Below are 6,039 nucleotides of genomic sequence, written 5' to 3' on the forward strand. Positions count from 1 at the left end.
TCCCTCCCTTCCTTCCTTCCTCTCTCTTTCTTTTCCTTCCTTCCTTCCTTTCTTCCTTCCTTCCCTTCGTCTCCCTTCCTTCCTTCCTTCCTTTCTTCCTTTCTTTTTTTTTTTTTTTTTTTTTTTTTGAGATGGAGTCTTGCTCTGTCGCCCAGGCTGGAGTGCAGTTGCGCCATTCTCGGCTCACTGCAAGCTCCGCCCCCCCGGGTTCACGCCATTCTCCTTGCCTCAGCCTCCTGAGTAGCTGGGGACTACAGGGGCGCCCGCCACCTCGCCTTGGCTAATTTTCTTGTATTTTTAGTAGAGACGGGGTTTCACCGTGGTTAGCCAGGATGGTCTTGATCTCCTGACCTCGTGATCCGCCCGTCTCGGCCTCCAAAGTGCTGGGATTACAGGCTTGAGCCACCGCGCCCGGCCCTTCCTTCCTTTCTTCCTTCCTTCCTTCCTTCCTTCCTTCCTTCCTTCCTTCCTTCCTTCCTTCCTTCCTTCCTTCCTTTCTTTCTTTCTTTCTTTCTTTCTTTCTTTCTTTCTTTCTTTCTTTCTTTCTTTCTTTCTTTCTTTCTTTCTTTCTTTTCTTTCTTTCTTTTCTTTCTTTCTTTCTTTCTTTTTCTTCCTTCCTTCCTTCCTTTCTTTCCCTCCCTCCCTCCCTCCCTCCCTCCCTTCCTTCCTTCCTCTCTCTCTTTCTTTTCCTTCCTTCCTTCCTTCCTTCCTTCCTTCCTTCCTTCCTTCCTTCTTCCTTCCTTCTTCTTCCTTCCTCTCTCTCTCTCTCTCTCTCTCTTTCTTTTTTGGAATTGGGGTCCCACAATGTCATTCAGGTTTGAGTGTAGTGCTTCTAATATAACTCACTGCAGCCTTGACCTCCTGGGCTCAAATGATCCTCCTGCCTCAGCCTCGCAAGCAGCTGGGACTACAGGCACACACCACCATGCCCAGCTAATTTTTAAATTTTTGTAGAGATGAGTTCTTGCTATGGGGGCTGGCGTGCATTTCTTTGAAATGACCCTAAGGCCTGCTACCACCCAGTGATTCCACCCCCAGAGCATAAAGCTTTCAGTGACTGCAAGACCCTGTCTAAAAAAAAAAAAAAAAAAAAAGAAAGAAAAAAAAAAGACAGCTCTGTTACACATTTCAACAGAGCCGGTGAAAGACATTTATCAGAAGTCTGCTGAGCAGGCTTTGAAATTAGTTCTGCTCAGATATTGGACCTTCTTATCTCTGCAGACAAATAGATACAGCCCCGTGTACCGTGGCCAGAAGTGGGCTTTTGATCTCTGTGGGGAGACCTGCTTTATAGCTCTTTAAAAAATCGAATTATGTTCTGTGTAAGTTTATTTTGAGGACGTCATACTCTGTGGAAACAAGTAGGATCCTTTGTCAGAAAGGAGATTGTAGGTTCTACAATCACAGAACCAAATATACGGTGCCTGCTCCGCTGATCGTACGGTGACTGATGAAGTTCAAATGCTTGATGGAAAGGAGCAAAACAGAGGATGTTCATACACACACACACACACGCACACACGCGCACACACACAGGCATAGACTGGGAGAGGGGAAGAGAGAAAGGGAGAGAGACGGGGAGGAGGGGAGAGAGGGAAAGAGGGGGAGAAGGCGAGGAAAAGGGTGGGAGGGAGAGGGAGAGAGACAAAGCAACTCTTTAAATTTGAGAGAGATGGAAAGGGTTCCAGCTGATGACAGCTACGGGTGTTACTGTATTTCACTTCTGCACCTAGTTGGTGAGCTAGGAGCTAGGGGCAGAGTAAGAGTTGCTATTTCCTTCATTTCATTTTTCTCTTTTTAGCTTCTAGCCTCTCTGGGAGAAAATAATCTGTTACCAGCCTGGCCCAACCAGCAAGCAGAACCCTGAGATGGCAGGGAGCCCACTGTGAGTTTGGTCCCTTGTGAGTTGTAGGAGGTTACCCTGAAATCTGAGAGGTGACATGACTTGCCAGGATCCCAGAGCAAGTGCAGTGGGAACCCTCGCTGGAATCTTACAGGTCAGACTCTCAGCCCCCCTGCTTCCGTCCACACATGCACAGGAGATTTTCAAGCCAACGCTCCCTGCGCGGGAGGGAGGGAGGTGCCGAGGCAGCTGTGACTCTCGCGCCCATCTTTAATCGGAGCAGCTCTGCTCAGACTTTTTAAAAAAGTTAGCTCATGTCTTTTACTACTCATACACCACTACTTGTCTTCTGGTTTGTTGAAGCAATCATCAGACAACAATTTGCCACGGTAATTTTGCTCCAAGTGGCTGGCATAAACACTCCAATGCTACAATCATCTGAAGGGCGTTTCAAAGAAGGCAAACTAATTTGGCCATTCTCATCCATTTTCTAGTATTTCAAGTCAGCCGGTTATAACCTTCTTTCTCTCATGCTTATTCTTCCTGGGGGTGGTGTAAGATTTCTTCCTTTTCCTCAGCACCACCACGAAGTCTTTTCCACAAGATGAAGAGTAGGCTCTTTTTGAAAGTTGTAATCAGCCGGGCGCGGTGGCTCACGCCTGTAATCCCAACACTTTGGGAGGTTGAGGTGTGTGGATCACGAGGTCAGGAGTTCGAGACCAGCCTGGCCAAGATGGTGAAACCCTAGTCTCTACTAAAAGTAAAAAAAAAAAAAATTAGCCAGGTGCTGTGGCTCACACCCGTAATCTCAGCACTTTGGGAGCCGAGATGGGGGATCGCTTGAGCTCAGGAATTCAAGACGAGCCTGGGCAAACATGGTGAAACCCTGTCCTCTACCAACAATACAAAAATCAGCAGGCATGGTGGTGTGTGCCTGTAGCCCAGTTACTCGGGAGGCTGAGATGGGAGGATCACTTGAGCCTAGAAGGGGAGTTTCAGTGAGCCAAGATTGTGCCACTGCATTCCAGCCTCGGTGACACAGCAAGACTCTCTGGAAAGAAGGAAGGAAGGAAGGAAGGAAGGAAGGAAGGAAGGAAGGAGAAAGAGAGAAAGAGAGGAAGGAAGGAAGGAAGGAAGGAAGGAAGGAAGGAAGGAAGGAAGGGAGTCAAAGTACATCCATCTTCTTTTTCCAGTTGCTTTCCAGCAAAGATCTGCCTTTGCTGATTAAGAGGAATTCCTTTCTTATTCTGGGTCTTGGCCTTTACATTTTCTGTCATATCCAAGGATTCAGCCTTGAGGATGATGGTCTTCCCCATAAAGATTTTTATTAAAAAAATCTGTATTTCGGTGGCAGTTCCACTGCAGATGGCAGATTGAAAAGCCAGAATTTTTTTCTGCATTCAGGATCTTGTAACAGATTGACAGAAAAAAGAGGTTTGAAAATACAACAAAGGTAGGGCACATTAGAAAGGGTAGTCCACACTGAAAGACTGGGAAAACCTAGTAACTAAGAACACAGATTCTAGAACTGGACTCCACGGGTTCAAATCCCAGCTCTGCCTCATACGATTTGCATTTCTTTATCTGTAAAATGGATAGATGGAAGCAGTTGTACCTCCTAGGGTTGAGAGTGTTACATGAGTGGATATACGTGACGCACTTAGAAAATGCACTCAGTAACTGCCTTGTTAGCTTTTAACTCGGGGATGGGAAACCCAGGTTCGATTAAGCAGCTATTGCTAATTACTAATCAAGGGAGAAGTCAAATTCCCTTCAATAACTAGTTCTATCACTCCATTCACTTCATTCTTTAATATTGATACTTGGTCAAATTAGTGAAGCCATTTTATTTGTTTCGCCCCTTTGGTTGGAACGAAGAAAAAATCACTCTGGATAGCGCAAGAAACAAGTTAAGTGGGATAGGGAACTGCTTATATAATAGTAATTATTATAATATAATACAATAGTAATTATTATAATATAATAATTATTATAATGTAATATATAAGCATATAATATGTGCTTATATAATAGTAATTATTATAATATAATTATATGAGCATATACTATGTGCTTATATAATAGTAATTATTACAATATAATATATAATTATATAAGCATATACTATATGATAGTAATACTATACTTATATAATAGTAATTATAATATAACAAATACATAAGCATATAGTATATGCTTATATAATAGTGATTATTATAAGCATAATAATGGGCAAAAAGAGGAGACAGAAATCTCAGAACGGGATGACAATGGGTTCTTGAATGCAGGATCCGGTGCGGTGTGGCTCCTGCAGGTGGAGCAGCCACGTCCCCTTCGGTCTTCAGAAGCAGGAGCTGGTGGCTTCTTGCTGGAACAGCCCATCGTTCACTCATTCTCATGCCCCTGTTTTGGGACGATGGGGTGACCACTTTGTTTTAATTGCTTACGTAATTGTTTGTCTTTCCCTATGAAATGCAGTCTCAGCGTGGGCAGCACCCAGCCAGGCTCACTACTGCTTGTTGGCAGAGCACCTAGCACATGGCAGTCACCCACAAATGGTAGCTGGCCAGATGGTGTATCAGGTAGGACATGGGGAGGCTTCCTTGCTCCCCCTGCTGCTGCTTCTCTTCTGTACCCTTCTGCCCATCTCCTGCCCGCAGCCTCTCTGCCTCTTCCGCCGCACTCCCACACTGCTAGTCATGGTCAGATTCCCAAGAGAGAGAACACTGCACTGAACTAGCTCCTCTTGCTGCTCTCCTCAGTCACTGATTTATTCTTCCATCCACCTGCTTATGTGTCCACTCATCTCATCTTTCATTGTTACTGAGTATCTGTTTTCCTTTCCCTTCTCCAGTTCCTCCCATGGGACTTTGGTGGGATGGATCCCACCCCAGATCTAGTCATTGCATTGGCCACTGGGATGGCTTCAGAGAAAGTCGTGTGCCCCAATTTAGGCTAATGAGAGAACAGCTGGTTCTTATCTGGACCATGTGGTGTAAGAACAAGGTCTTGTCTGCCTAGGTGTTCTGGGCCAACCCAAGGAGCCACACAAGATAGGATGGAGTGGGAGACAGGTACAGAGAGAGAGGGAAAGGCTGATTAGGTGGTGGATGACATGGTTTGAGTTACTGGATCAAGTCTCATTTGAAGCTAGAACTATTTCTGAACATCCAAGATTTTTTAGCTATTACATTCCTTTAGTCAGTTTTAATTGGGTGCTTTAATTGGGTTGCTTGCAACGCAAAGGATCCTACCTGACACGCCATCTAGTCAGCTATCATGTGTGGGGTGACTGCCATGTGCTAGGTACTCTGCCAACAAGCAGTAGTAAGCCTGGCTGGGTGCTGCCCAAGCTGAGGCTACACCTCATAGGGAAAGGCAGACAATTACATAAGCAATTAAAACAAAGTGGTCACCCCATTGTCCCATAGCAGAGTGGATGGTTGGATTGGCTCCATTTTTTTTTTCTTTTTTCTTTTTTTTGAGGCAGAGTCTCACTGTGTCGCCCAGGCTGGAGTGCAGTGGCGCGATCTCGGCTCACTGCAAGCTCTGCCTCCCGGGTTCACACCATTCTCCTGCCTCAGCCTCCCGAGTAGCTGGGACTACAGGCGCCCGCCACCATGCCCGGCTAATTTTTTTTTGTAATTTTAGTAGAGACGGGGTTTCACCGTGTTAGCCAGGATGGTCTCGATCTCCTGACCTTGTGATCCGCCTGCCTCGGCCTCCCAAAGTGCTGGGATTACAGGCGTGAGCCACCGTGCCCGGCCGGCTCCATTTTTTAAAGCCAGACTTTACATATCTTTTTGTGTGCCTATGCATAGGAAAACGTCAGAGATGTGATCTGTTGGCTTATTTTACACTTTGCTTTATTTTTGCAGTGAACCTTAATTACTCTAAAATCAAGAGGGGAAATGCTATTAGAATCAAAATGATAAGTATGGTAAGCATTGTGCTGGGAGAGGTACCGGATGCTGTTAGGAGCACTTAGCAGGGACTGGCTTTAGGCAGCTGCATAACTGCAGGGAGCAGTAGAGAAGATTCAGTGAGGCTCCCTTGTGCATGGAGACATTCCTGTGTAGACCCACTCTTAACAAGGTCCTGGAGGTATCAGCTGGTCAGAGAAGCCAGGCACAGGAGCCTGGAGTCCCTGGCTCCTTCTCCAGACTGACTGGGGCGTTGGCTCCCTGATCTGGCCA

General features: G+C 45.9%; 1 long non-coding RNA gene across 5 annotated transcripts in view; it reads left to right on the forward strand.

Annotated features, from left to right (window-relative positions):
- Nucleotides 1-6,039, forward strand: part of LOC105473565 (uncharacterized) — a 316,160-nt gene that overhangs the window by 11,121 nt on the left and 299,000 nt on the right. For all 5 annotated transcript variants that reach the window (XR_011615375.1, XR_011615374.1, XR_011615372.1 and 2 more), the window contains exon 2: nucleotides 1,802-1,997. This is a non-coding gene — a long non-coding RNA (uncharacterized lncRNA). The remainder of the gene's footprint in view (nucleotides 1-1,801; nucleotides 1,998-6,039) is intronic.

This window comes from Macaca nemestrina, chromosome 17 (assembly GCF_043159975.1).
Source record: "Macaca nemestrina isolate mMacNem1 chromosome 17, mMacNem.hap1, whole genome shotgun sequence".
Lineage (NCBI taxonomy): Eukaryota > Metazoa > Chordata > Mammalia > Primates > Cercopithecidae > Macaca > Macaca nemestrina.